Source organism: Muscardinus avellanarius, assembly GCF_963383645.1.
Source record: "Muscardinus avellanarius genome assembly, chromosome: 19".
NCBI lineage: Eukaryota > Metazoa > Chordata > Mammalia > Rodentia > Gliridae > Muscardinus > Muscardinus avellanarius.
The window spans coordinates 19,965,703-19,979,633 of record NC_137805.1 but is presented as its reverse complement, the minus strand read 5'-3'; positions in this window follow the sequence as shown (position 1 = coordinate 19,979,633).

Below are 13,931 nucleotides of genomic sequence, written 5' to 3'. Positions count from 1 at the left end.
TGGCTCTCATGCGGCTGCTGCTGAGCTCACACCAGCTCTGGACAGCACTGTGGCTATCTGGGGCACCTTGCGTCTCTCCCCTACCCCTGCTCTCCCTCTTGTCAGCCCCAGCTGTGCGCTAGCTGGTCGCCCCATCGGGTCACACTGCCAGGTGTCTCTATCGTGACCGGGTGATTGAAAGAGGCATGGGCAGCCCATTCCCCAGCTCTGTGTCCAGGAACCAGCACGCCCTGGCAGGGAGCCAGCCTCCCTCCATGGCCCCAGGGAGGGGCAGCCGTGGGCAAAGGCTGGGGCCCGGTGTGCCCCTCAGCCCAAGCTGAGGACCACAGAGCGAGCTCCCGAGATGCACGTGCTCACGACAGGCCCTCGGGTCTTGGGACCGATCACGACAGGCTTCATGCTTTGACTTCTTGTACGGGCGCTGAGTATGATTTTGTCAACGTTCATTACCGATAAAGATCTAACTTCACTGTTTAAAACAGCTAAGTATAAATGGAGGGGTGGAAATACCTTGTTTTCTACAAGCATCATCTGACGGCACAGAGGGTTGTACCAAGGCCCTTATTTTACTCGGTGACCTAAGTAAAAATCTCATCACTTCAAGAGACAGGACAGCCCCGTAGGCTGCCGCCCCATAGCCAGAGGCCAAATGGTGGCAGTGTGAACTCACCTGTCCCTGAGGAAGATCCTGAGGAGACAGGCATGGAACTAGACGTCTTCTTACCAGCCACTAAAATAGCTGCCCAGGGCTGCAGCTCCCCTGTGGGCTCCTGAAAACCTGTCTCCCTGAGCTTGGCTCCACTCCGCTGGTGAGTCATCCCAGGAGGCTGGGATGCTCTGAGTCACAGCAGCCAGCCGGCATGAGCAAAGCCGTCTCCGGGGGCGCGGCGACCCCCGCTCTGTGCTTGTCCTGGGCAGAGTCCACTCAGTGGCTTTGGCGGGGCCGTGACTTCCCAGGAGCTGCCCCCAGAGGACACTTGTCCCTCGGTGTGCCTGACTCCCGGGGCCCCCATGACCGGTGGATGTTCAGATCCTATGTACAAGGGCACGGGGTTTGCAGGGAGCACACCCTCCCGTACACCTGCGTCACCCCCAAAGGCCTCGTCACCCCTAACGCAATGCAAACGCCAGCTAAGTCGTCATTATTCTATGTGGTTTAGGGAATAATGACAGAGAACGTAGTCCAGCCCTGTTTGGCACAGGCTCAGGGTCTTCTGTTTTGTTTGTTTTCTGAATATTTCTGAGCCAAGGTTGGCTGACTCTGCTGGTGTAAGACCTGCAGATTCGGGAGCGACTACAATTTACCTGGGAGTAGAGGGGTTCCAGAAAGCTCTGGGTGGGCGGGTGAGTGGTGGGGAGCAGAGGGAAGGCAGGAAAACGTGTGGTGTTGAGCCAGTCTCCACTGCAGGCCGCTGCACTCATTCCGGCAGGGCATCTGGGTGACTAGGTAGAAAGCCCATGAATCTTGCCACCGAGGCCAGCCAGTGCCTCTGCCCACAGACTCCCCACCCGCCAGGCCAAGGGCTGCCTGTGGTGACATTCACCCCGGCCCTCGTAGCGGGCCTGGTGCAGGCTGAGTGGTCCCCCCTCCCGGAAGCAAGCCCCCAGGTAGAGAGCCACAGGCGGCAGCTGCGACAAGCTCTGGGTGCGCAGAGCTGACAGCCCCAAGTCCATGCCCAGGGCTCCCACCTCATCTGCTCAGTGCATAACCACAAGTCCATTCGCCTTTAACCCATCGGCCGCAGCCTAGTGCGCGATCAGTGGGTAGCATCAGAGCCCCAAACCACGGCTGAAACGTGGCCCAAGCCACTCACTGAAGTACCAGGAACATCCTGATGGGGAGACATGTTGTCTCTGCTTCCAGGAGAGGAGCTGAGCCCAGAGAGGGAAAGCAAGGTGCTGGTGGCGAGACAGCCGGAGAGGGGCGAAGCTGGAGGTAGCAGGCCTGGTCTCAGTCTCCGGCCCATCTCGGTTCCAGCGCTGCCCTTTAGGAGAGTGGCTGGTGGACGTGGTGTGACAGGCTGGGGCCGGGGTGATGACCTCCGGAAGCTCGCTGCCCGCATGACACGGGGGACGCTGTTGGAATTGCCATTTTGGAAGCTTTAACGCTCTCTATACACTGTGTATGTTGTGTATATAAAGCAAACATGCTGTTTATATGATGGAGCGGTGGGAGAGGCCTTATGAGTGCCCGCTTATTTCTGTCTGCTTGCTAGCGAGGAGCAACTGCTTCGTTTCACTGCGGTGCGTGTGTGCGCGTGTGGATAAGGCAGAGCTGGGAAGCCACCTCTTCTGTTTTCGACCTTTCTGCCCCAGGCCGGGAGCCCTCCCTGGCGACTCTGCTGGAGCGGTGCCTGCTGTGACCGTCATCGTCGGATCTGAGCGCAGCTAGTTCTGGTGGACAGCGCGCAGGTCTTCCTCAGTCCGGGTGAATCCCACATCTGGAGCTGTCTTCCTCAGACAGGCAGCTGATGTGGTGAGGGACGGGGCTGGCGGGGCTGGCATGTGCGCGGACGTTGAATCCGCCCTGTGGAGTCAGACGTGGGAGTCGTGTGTACTGAAGTAAGGAAGGTGCCTTCGGACGCGGTGTTCTGTAGCAGGTGTGGTGCACACCGCTCGAGTTAGCACCCCGGAAGGCACGTGCTGTAGTTTGGACTTGATGGTCTCCGTCTCCCTGAGGCCGGCTCCCGGCCGCCTGTCGCTGGTGGGAGGTGGTGTGATGGAGGAGGGGCCTAGTGCAGGCTGGGTTGCTTCCTGGCTGTGCTTTCTCCGGCCCTTGCCGCCTCCCCCGTGATGCCCGGCTCCATCACAGGCCCAAGCAAGGCGCCGAGAGACCTTGAGACCAGGAGCCAAAGCCAGCCTTTCCTCTGAGGGCTGTTCGCCTCAGGCATCTTGTCCCGGTGAAGGGAGCCGGCAGCATCTGCCTTCATTTGCTACCAGAAACCCCAGCACCTCAGAGTTGATGCCTCGGACCCCAGCAGCGCCGTGCTCCGGGCCCCATGGAGCAGGTAAGTGGCGCTCAGCAGAGGAAGGTGCTCGCCCTGCCTTCCCGCCCAGCTGCGGGCTTTCTCTGTGTTCTCCACTATCAATAGCATCTCTTGGTTGTATTTACTCACTTTCGAGACACGAGAGTCACATTCGGCATGGTTTTATGTGCCATTTGTGAGGTAGAATTGAGCAAGGCAAGTCGGGCGTGGTGGCACATGCTTGTAATCCGGCATTTGAGAGGCACTGGGCATGGTGGCATGTGCCTGTGATCCCAGTACTGGGGAGGCTGAGGCAGGAGGATCCCAGGTTCCAGGCCAGCCACAGCAATTTAGCAAGGCCTCTAGCAACTTAGAGACCCTGTTTCATAATAAAAAATAGAAGCCGGGCGTCTAATGAGACCCTTTTTAAAACTAAAAAATAAAATAGGGCCCAGGACCGTCCCTATGCACCTTGCTGTGTTTACGGAGTGGTAAGTGGCCACAGGTAGACGTGGCTGGGGAAGCGGGTAACGGGCATGGCCTCGAGGACAAGGCCTCTCCCCTTCTCTCCTCTCGCTCTGCTTCCTGGCTCCCTCTAGGTGAGCAGGGTTTGCCCGCCACACTGCCACCGCCATGTCTCTGCCTTGGTGTCACCAACTCTAAACTGAACCCTAAACCGTGAGCCTCCTCTGAGTCGTTCTTGTACGGTATTTCAGTCAGTCACAGCAACAGAAAAGCTAACTAAACAGATGCCATTCCTGTCCCACTCTCCGCCACCGGCCTGCCTGTGAGCCTTCTTCATGGTCCTCCCTCACCCGAAGTCTCTCTGAGCCTACACACTCGCCACGGAGTTGGGCCCTGTGGAGCCAGCGCTCCTGAGTCCCCCAGCACCGCACGGGGCGTGGCGCGCACCCACGCTCAGCGCTCAGTCAGATGCGTCTGTCTTTCTGGAAGGCTCCAGGCCTCGTTTCTCTAAATACCTATTGCAGATACACATGTGCCTCACATCTGAGCACGTGTGTGAGGCTGGCGGGGTCCTGAGGTTGCTCTCCAGGCCGGCCATGTCTGGTGGGAGGGAGGCTGGACGGCCGCCTGTGGACACCGGCTCTGCCAGCCTCCCGGATTCCTCCAGCGTCGCCCGGTCCCCGTGCGGGATCCTGACATCGGCTTATGTGTGGCTTCGCTGGTCCAGAGACTCTCCAGGCAGCCCTGTCGTCAGGCTTCTGTGGAGGAATGTGCTGCAAGCCTCTCCAAGCTAAGTCTGCAATCTGAGAGGGGATAGCTTCCAAAGGACGCTCAGCCTCAGGAGGAAATGCAGATAAAATGAAGCCCCTAAAACCAGGACTAAATTCTACACACACGGGTCGATGGAGCTTTGTGCCCACACAGGAGACCTACACCTGTGACAGAGGGTGCCTGTAACCTTCAACAAGATTCAGGTTCTAACAACGAGTGTGCACTTATTGTCAGAGCAGAGAATCACTCGCTGCCCTCGAGCTTTGCTGGTGAAATCCTTCCAACAAAACTAACTTTGACAGCAACCAAAAGAGATTTCTACGTCGGCGTCCAACCTGCCTGAAGCCCTGCAGTCAGCAAGCGCTCGGGGGTGCAGCCCGTGATGAAGAGGAGCGGTCTACGCCAGCCCTGTTTTATTTTCTTCCCCACCTGCAGCATCTCTTGTGCTTCTGGTATTTTTATGTTTGTTTTGCTTTGGTTTCTATTTCGAGTGTACGCACATGGAAGGAAACCGCCCACTTCCTAGGGAGGTGCCCATCTTGCCCTCCCAGACAGCGCTCGACACAAACCAGGTGTAGAAGCCCGAGGCTGAGACTCACAACTGTCTCGGGTCAGAGCGGGGGCCCGTCCCGAGTCCTGCAACTCCCCACCTTGACGGGGTGTGGCAGTGCACAGTGTGGGTGGGGAGAGGAGGCACCGAATCCCTGTTTACAAACAGCCTGCTGCGCATCACGGCACTCGATGTCAGAGGGAGAGAGGCGAGCATGCACGTACAGCACACTCACACGCACACACCTGTGCACACAGCATGCCTGCACAAGTGCATATGCACGCATGTACTTGCAGTGCCCCTGCGTGCCAACCCATGTGTTAGACCCTTTGCGGAGCACTCCCTCCTGTGCCTTGACATGCTGAGGGGCAGTGAAGCCAGAGCAGCCAGAGGGCTCTGCTCTGCTCAGCGCGGGCAGGTGGGGACGGGGCTGCACTGGGCGCCGCTCCCCGAGCCGGGCTCTGCCCACAGATCACGTCTCCTTGTGAGGCCTACCCTCACGAACCCACGAGTGCAGCCCCAGACATCCCAGCGAGTCTACCTTGGGTGTCTTTTCTACCTGCAACTAAAAGAGATGCTAAGAATTTGATTTTATTGTACTGTTACATAAGACAAACCTCAAACATATTATATTTCTTGACCCAAAAGCCAGATTATATAAGCTTACTTAGGGCAAATAAAACTATGTGTGAAGTCTGCAAGCTGTGCACAGTCGGCACCCTCGCCGACACGATGTCCATCCTCCTTTGGCCAGACAATGACAACCTGTGGCCACCTGCTCCCCACCCTCTCCCATCACCTCGGTCCTTTGCTACCAGCTGCTCCAGGTGTGGCCGGGCCCAGCCGCACTGTCTCCAGCTGGCACCCGTGAGAGAGGTAGACTCAGAGCCCGCAAGGCTGCGGTCCCCGGGCATCTGGCGTGCGCGTTAGAGTCGAAGGCTGAGTCTTGCAGATGCTCAGCAGGAAGCCTGACTCCGCGGCGGCCTTTGTGCCATGCCCCAACTCAACTCAGCATCCTGGGAGCCCAGGCCGTTTGCCATTGCGGAGGCCCAAACACACAGGGCCAGCCTCTATTCAGCTCCCAAGGACCTCTGTCTGCATCTCCTTCCCCTGGAGGCTGGGGAAGGTAAGTAAGTCCTCATCCTCACTCCACACGTCTCCCAGGGTGCCCCATCCACCTCTCCCTCTATCGCCTGGACCTCAGATGGCGGCCTGGGGCTGCACGGTGGTAGAAACGCAGTCCCGGGCGCCACCACTGTGACCATGTCAGGGGAAGAGCAGGCCAAGTTTCTGCTGGCGACTGTGTCTCAGCTGTGCTCCTGGATTCCTGTCATTTCTTTCTTTTTTTTGCTTTTTATTTGCGGTACTGGGGATGGAACCCAGGTGCATTTGACCTCCAAGCTACACCCCCCAGCCCTATGTTTTATTCTTTATTTTGAAACAGGGTCTCACTAAGTTGCGAGGGCCTCACTAAGCAGCTGAGGCAGCTGTGAACCGCAATTCTCCGGTCTCAGCCTCCCGAGGACCGGGGTTCCTAGCGTGCCCCCGCGCCTGGCCTCCCATTGTTTCTTGCTGCTACGTTTCTAACCTAGCCTGTCTGTGCACACTTGCTAGAGGCTTCTTTCTTTAAGGAGACATTACTGCAACAATGAAGAAAAGAGGAAAAAGAAGAAAAAGGCAGACAGCTAGAGGCAAATCAGCTCTGGCCCTGACTTCGGTGGAAGGAGAAGCCGCCTGGCTCGGAGCAGCTGAGGCTTCTGACACCCCAACTTGCCCTGGGACCTTTCCATGGAAACACTAGAGGGTGAGGCACTGCACACAGTCCCCACGACCCCAAAGGTCTCCAGAGCACACAGACACGGCGCTCTTCATCTGAAGCCCAGGCTCTGACTCAGGGACCTCACAGAGCTCCGCACTCTCGGTAGACTTCTCGAGAACATTTGACACATGAAGACGGGGAAAACCCATATATTTAAAAACTGGACCCGGTTGGGTTTCTGATGAGGAAGGCTCTACTTTTCATTGATTTCCTGATCTCAAGACCCACATGCCTAGAGCAAGTCATGTCTCTATTTGTGTCTGGTCGCACTTCCTTGAAGGTGGCTCTCCCATCCCACAACAGCCGCCCACGACGTGGCCCTCTCTCAGAGCAGGGTCTCTGCTCCCTCCCCTTGAGGCTCGCGCCCACTCAGCTGTTGGGCACTTTAGTCAGAGCGACAGGAAAGCTGACTACACACAGAGAATAATACATTCACATATTAAACACATTTTCCCTAGCTTTCTGACTTCATTGACTTTTTGTGGACATCCATCCCAAAGCATGCACACTGACTCGGTGCAGCCGAGGGCCACAGGTTGGGCGTACAGGAGAAACTCGCTGTATTTGCATCACAGCTGACCATCACCTCCCTCAGGGGAGGCATGCAGGATGTTTTCCCCTGATCGTCCGTGACTTTACACCAAGATGCACATACTTCTTCTGTCTCTTCAAATTGTGTCTGAGTGGTTCTGTTATGGGGCCAGGAGCCTAGAAGGACCGGAGCGTACATGTCACAGGAGCTTTCTGGACCAGGGTGGCCTCTACCTTCCGGAGGCCCCAGAGCTTACATGGGGTCTGTACGGCCCTGAGCAGCTCCATCTTTCAACCTATGCAGTTGTTTTGGAAGAAGACTGTGCCTTCCCTGACCTTAATGTGTGCTTTTATGGTTACAAGTGAAGGTGCACATTTTTTTCTGCATATTTATCCATCCTTTCACTCCTTTTTCTCAACCCTTTCTCTATAGATGAGCTCACTTTTCAACAGAGTTGTTTTCTTATCCTTGTCTGTGAGGAGGATTACTAAGCATTTTCTCATTTGTTGAAAATGTTTATTTCCATTTTTTTACAGGCTTTTGAGTTTGCCTGCAGCTTGTTACACAGAAGATGTGAACATATATTTAGTTTGTCTTTATCAATATTTTTCTCACTTGTAAATTCCAAGGTATTCAGTGGCAGGCTGAATTTATTCATGCCCTTTTGTATTTATCTACTAATGCTTTTTATATTCATTCAGAAATTGCGATGGCGTAGGGAGATGTAATTTGACTTTATACCCAAATGGCCTGTTTCCTGCGTGCTGGGTGCTGACTAAGCCAGCTGTCGTTCCTGTCCCCACCTCCCTTCTCCACACACTGAGGCTGGGGCGGGAATCTCTTTCAGAGCTATCAATTCCATCTAGACGCAGGACAGATTCAATATGGCCATGTTCCTTGACATGTTTCTCTTGCAGAACTCTGGTCTCTTTTGTCTTTCCTTGATTCTGGGCTTAGGGGCTCGATCCTACCCAACAGAATGCCGTGGAGCTGGCCACCAGGACAAGCCTGCCCTTACCCTTGGTCAGCTCACTTTGAGTCTCGAGCCTGGGACTACTCCAAGTCCCCATGTTTACAGAAGCCCAGGGAGAGGTCGCGTGTGGGTGCTGTGGGCCCACCCTCCCAGCAAGCCCCGACCTGGCCCAGCTGCAGGAGGGAGAAGCACACACAGCCCCACCCAAGCCATCAGAGCCTTTCCAGCTGAGATCCCAGAAGCAGAGGGGAGACGAGCCGTCCCCTCTGGGCCTGTTCAGATTCCCGAGCCACACTTTCATGAGCACTGAGGTTTGGGGCCACTTCTTATGCAGAAATCAACATCTGGAAGGGCCTGGCAACCATTTGCCAGCAACTACAGCCTCACAGTTCCGACTAACATACCTGTTGTGTTGAGTCTACCATCTCAGCCCTTCTTCCTGTACAGCACAGCAGGGCTGAGTGTGTTCACATTGTCATGCAACAGATCTCCAGACTTCCTCATTTTGCAATTCTAGGGCTCTCTAATAACATCCCCTTTACTTCTGCTCCCCCATTCCTAGCAATCACTGTCCTGCTTCATGTCCTATGATTTTGACCCCTCTGCGCTCTTCAGGAACAGAATCATGCTGTGCTCATCTGTGCATGGTGCCTGCCATTTGTTACCGGTCATGGCTTGCACCTGTGTGTCCCACAAGGCTCATGTGTTGGAGCCGTGGTCCCAGCACAGTGCTGCACCCAGGCAGGGCTTCTGTGGAGTCACTGGGTCACCAGGGCTCTGACCTCAAGAATGGGTTGGTCCACCAGTGGGGTCATAGTTGGAGGGACTGTGGGGAGGTGGTGGGCACTGTGGTAGGGACCTAGTTGAAGAGAGTGGGTCTGTGCATGTGCCTCTGGGCCTGTGTCTTGTTCCTACCCCTTCCTGACTGTCAGGAGGTGAGCAGCTTTCCTCTACCACCATGTTTCTGTCTCCCTACAGGCCTAAAAGCAATGGAGCCAGATGACCATGGACCGAAACCATTGAAACTGTGAGCCAGAATTAACTCTCCCCCCTAAGTAGCTTTTCTCAGGTACTTGGCTTGGTGACAGAAGGCTGACAAGGGCACATGCTGTCTTCAGGGTTCATCCATGCTGTAGCATTTCGGAGTTTTCTTTCTTGCAGGATCTGGGTAATATCTCCTTGCGTGTCTGCTTCACATTTTGCTTGTCCACCTACGTCTACAGCTTCTACTTCTCAGTTTTTGCGAATGGCGCTTCTATGAACATGGGCTGCCTGCATCTCTCCAAGACTCGGCTCCGGATTCTTCTGGATGCATTCCCTGAAGTGAGATTGCTGAATTGTAGGTTAATTCTGCTTCATCCTTTGAGATTTGTCCATAGCCACCATACCATCTTACAGTCTCAGCAGTGCCCCCGGTTCCAATTTCTCCACATCATCACCAATACTTTCTATTTCCTGTTTTTCCTTTTTCATAGTAACCACACTAGTGGATGTGAGATTGAGTAATGCAATTTTTCCACTCGGTGTTATCTGGGAGGGCACATTTTCATTAAAAAAATGTTTAGCATTGCGGCTATTATTGTTTCATGAACTTTTGAAAAATGCCGTCAAGCTCAAAAGGCAATATAAAATTGGCATTCTGATTTATAGCCTCCGTGCTATAAATTATCAGGGAGAGAACAGTGAGCTCTCGTCTCTTGAGTGTTCTGGAAACGTCTCTAAGTGGCGCTTCTCCCCATTGCGCAAGTGTTTTCTTACTGCGTGAGTCGGCTTCTGTGGCTCACTCTATATTCACCCAACACACTCCGTGCCGACATCATCTCTAGATGTTGTCCACTTTGGCTGTCCTGCTAAAGGACACCAGGGCTGTGGCGGGCTCGAGTAGCAGGGAGAGGTAGGAATGCTGAGCCTGAGGGAATGGAGGTGAGCTCTGAGGGAGGTCAGCAAGAGGGGCAGGGTGGGGGCGTGAGCCTGGTGAGCACGTGTGTGCTAGGTTGAAATGCCCCAGGAAACAAACAGCCCATGGAGATGACCAGGGGCTGGACGTCAAGCCGGGAGCCAGGCACACAGATGTGTGGTCTCTGCCACATAGACAGACTCACCGAGGACTCTGAGTATTCGACGTGCAAGGTGACACGCATTCAGTAGAAACCACACTGTGCGTTTTGGATTTGGTCTCTCTCCAGGCTGGAGCTGGTGTGTCCAGTCCTCTGTCTCTCAGCCCTGGTCAGCCCTGCATTACCAGCAGAAGCAAGAGGGACTGCGCGGTGCGCTCTGTTGCTAAGCCAGGATGTTCGGCGGGGTAGGTGGCTTCAACACAGTCCGGCCTGTGGTGTTTCAACTTAGCATGGTTTTATCAGGGTGTGGCCCCTTCATAAGCTGAGGAGCACCTGTGTATCACAGACAGAAGCAAGACGGCTCAGTGAGGCCGGGCGCGGAGGATAAGGACGTGTGTGCTGAGGACCACGAGCTTCCTGGGGCTCGCCCTCGCTGGCAGAGGCCTGTGAGCACAGCCTGGGAGGTCCAGGTGAGCGAGGCCTTCAGAACCTGGCACACCGGCACTGTGCCTCCCAGATGTCCTACAGGCCAAGCCAGAGCCTGTGGGAACAGAGGCCTCTGATGCAGGCCCCGCCAGAGCCCTGGGCTCCTCCTTGCTCTGTACCTGACCAAATCATCGGTCCAAGAGAGAAGAGGTTTGAGCAGCGGGCAGAGTGCAGCTCACCAAACGTACTTCTGAAAAGTATAAGGCTCTGAACACAAATTCCAGGAAGCCGCACCTTTCCGGGCAGCATCTACAGAGAAAGAATATGGCCCTTTCTGGGAAAAGCCTTGTGTTGTGAGGAAGACGAGAACATGGGTTGACCTTGTGTCCTGCCCAGTTTCCGCTGCTGTTCTTTTTGAATGTCCAGGGCTTGCGGGGTTAGAGGGACACGCGCTCCTCTGCAGGAGATCTCTGCTGTCCTGGACTTCCCCAGGTGCTCAGTTCCCTGCCTGGCCTCCAGCCCAGGCTTCCCCTCACCCACGGGTCAGTGTGCTGACTTGCTGTGGGCTCTGCTCTGAGGAAGCCACCTGAAATGCGCAGATGGAGAGCTGACCTAATTACATTCTGTCCTCTTTGGGAGGTATCGTTTAGTGGAAGTCTGCATTCATCCAACTCTTGTGCAGGGTGAAACTGTCCTGACCCTGGTGCTGAGTCCCAGCAGCGTCCAGGAAACCGAGGACCTGAGCACAGTGGGTGAGAAAGCATGGCTTTTAGAGGCTGGCCCTGAAGCAGGCAGGCCCTGGACAGTCTCCTGCACCCAGTCTCTTGGTTGTGCTAAGTATAAAGTAGGGTATTTTAGTTAGCTTTCTGGTCACTGTGACCACAGTACCTGACAAGCATAGCTTAGCAGAAGAAAGGTTTATTTGGGGCTTGTGGTTGTAGAAGTCAGTCCATGCTTGGCTGGCTCCAGGCACCACTGGGGCAGTGGTGTGATAGGAGAACAGCACTCTCAGCTCAGCAAGGCCAGGAAGCAGAGACAATGAGGGGCAGCCAACGTCCTCAGGGCCGCACCCCAGTGACCCAACTCCTCCACACAGGGTGGCACTGTGTAAGCCATGGGCCGCTCGGGGGCATGCTATTGCCAGACCCTGAGAACAAAGGGACCCAAATGGAATCTCGGCCTGTTCTACCTCCTGCTCCCCCCTCGGTCTCCCCAGGCACCACGGCACCTCTGACCCTTCCTTGCCCACGCCTCACCTCTGCTAGGAGTCCACTCCGCCTCCTGAGGGTCCAGAGCCCCTGTGGAGCATACGTGTGCACAGGGGCCTTGCCCGTCTCCCAGGGGGTGGAGAGACTCCTCTGAGTCGGGGGTTAGGCTAGAGAAGAGGCCCCGTTTTCTCCGCGGGGGTAGGCGGCGAAGCCTGGAACATCCGTCCTCAGGCTGGGGTGACCTTTTGAAGTAAAAGCCTCTTTGGCTGCGGGGCTCAGGGTTGGAGGCAGAGCTTTCCAGCCAGGACAGTACAAGGCAAAGGCCCTCGGGTGCCCGGAAGTATCTATGGATGCCAGGTTGACTCGGGCTCTGACAGCCCAGCCGGGACCGCATTGGTCCTGTGTCCTCCCTTTTCCTCCCAGGCCCAGCCTGGAGAAGTGAGAGCAGGAGTTGGCAAAACAGCAGTGCGTGAGCCCCGGGCGGGAGTCCAGCCTGGAGAGGCGTGCCTTACGTTGGCTCTTACTGCCCATCAGGCCAGGCCATTTCCTATCTGAAGGTCACCAGACCTCTTCAGGTACCATGGGACACCACAGTAGCCAGAGGACAAGATGCCGGGAAGCAGGGAACCTATGGGCTGTGGCTGAGCTCTCAGGGTCTCCAGGAAGCCCGTGGTCGGCCCTGTCTGGGCGTCTGGCTGATGCAGGCCAGGTGCACCTGTGTGAGGCTGCGGGAGTGTGAGGACGAGCTGGGATAGCTGGTGTGGAGCTCTGAGCGGGGCAGGCCCCCAGGAGAGGCGTAACGGGACGTGCCCGATGCCTGCAGAGGAGCGATCTGCTTGAGGAAGCTAAGGAGCCAACGGTGAGGGCAGGGGCCACTTCACGTTTCCACCTGGAACCTTGAGCCACGGAGTCCTGGACATTTGGAAGCGGTCCTGCCTAGTGAAGAAGGAGGGTGAGGGGGCTGGGCCCAGCTCAATGCCCATGCAGAGGGCACAGTCCCCGTGGCTGCGCTCGCACCAGGCACTCCCCTCAGTGGGCAAGGCCTGGCCCTGCGGGGGTCGATGCTCACAGCATTCACTTGCTGGAGTCTGATGGAAGACGGTTCAGATCTAGGATGCTGATGGAAGACGGTTCAGATCTAGGATGCTGATGGAAGATGGTTCAGATCTAGGATGCTGAGTGCATTTCCCCTGGGAAGGCAGTCGCCAAATCAACTTCAGGTGTAGCAAAAGGATGCAAATGCATTATGCCACACATTTTCTCTCTATGGTTCTAGAACTGACTGGGATGCCACTAAACACAGCTAATACACTGCCGCCCAGAGCACGCAGGTGAGCAATCATGTGGCACATGTTACTAAGCAGGAGGACACATGGGCCAAAGGGGTTGTCCAAAGGACCGGGTAGGTGACCGCGTGGACAGTGGTGCTGGAGGCTGCGTGGCCCTTACTGAGTCCAGAGACCATTCAGAGAGGCTTCCAATGGAACCTTGACCATGTCGTTCTCAACAAAGTTGGCCTGCATTGGCTCCCCTCAGTGTCAAGCGTGACCCTTAGGTGTGTAACTTTAAAAGACCAGGATAGAATGCAAGTGAACTTGGGAACAACAAAACAGATGGCTTCCATGTGCTTAAAATTTCTAAAAAAAAATAATATAAACTCATGTCTACTGGGGGATTTAGAGCATTGTATCAAAGTCCGGAAAGGAGAGAACTCTTTCCCGACTGGAGTACACAAAAGCAAAACCATGAAGTGGTGTGTACATTAACTGAGCTGCACCTGTGCTGGGTAGGGGCCAAGAAGGGACCTGGGAGGTAAAAGTGGGGGCCGGATGTGGTACAGGCAGGCGGCGTCTGCGAGCTCATGGAGGGGAGGGCGGCAGCAGAGCAGGAGGCTGGCCGGGCGGGCCCTCTGCTCGTTACCAGCCCTGGGGGATGCGGTCAGCTCCCCTGAGGTCTGACTCCTGAGGTCAGTCTGCGGCAGAGCAGCGCCCAGCCCTGGCCCTCGCACGCAGCGCGCCGGTGCCAGGTGTGGTTCACTGTCCACCTGTCAGCCCTCGGGCCCTGACTGCCCAGGGCTGCTGGACCACCCCCTGTGCTGCGCTCCACTGGAGGGACAGGGTCTCTCGAGAAGGAGATGCGTGTGGGGACGGGCTAAGGCTGACGT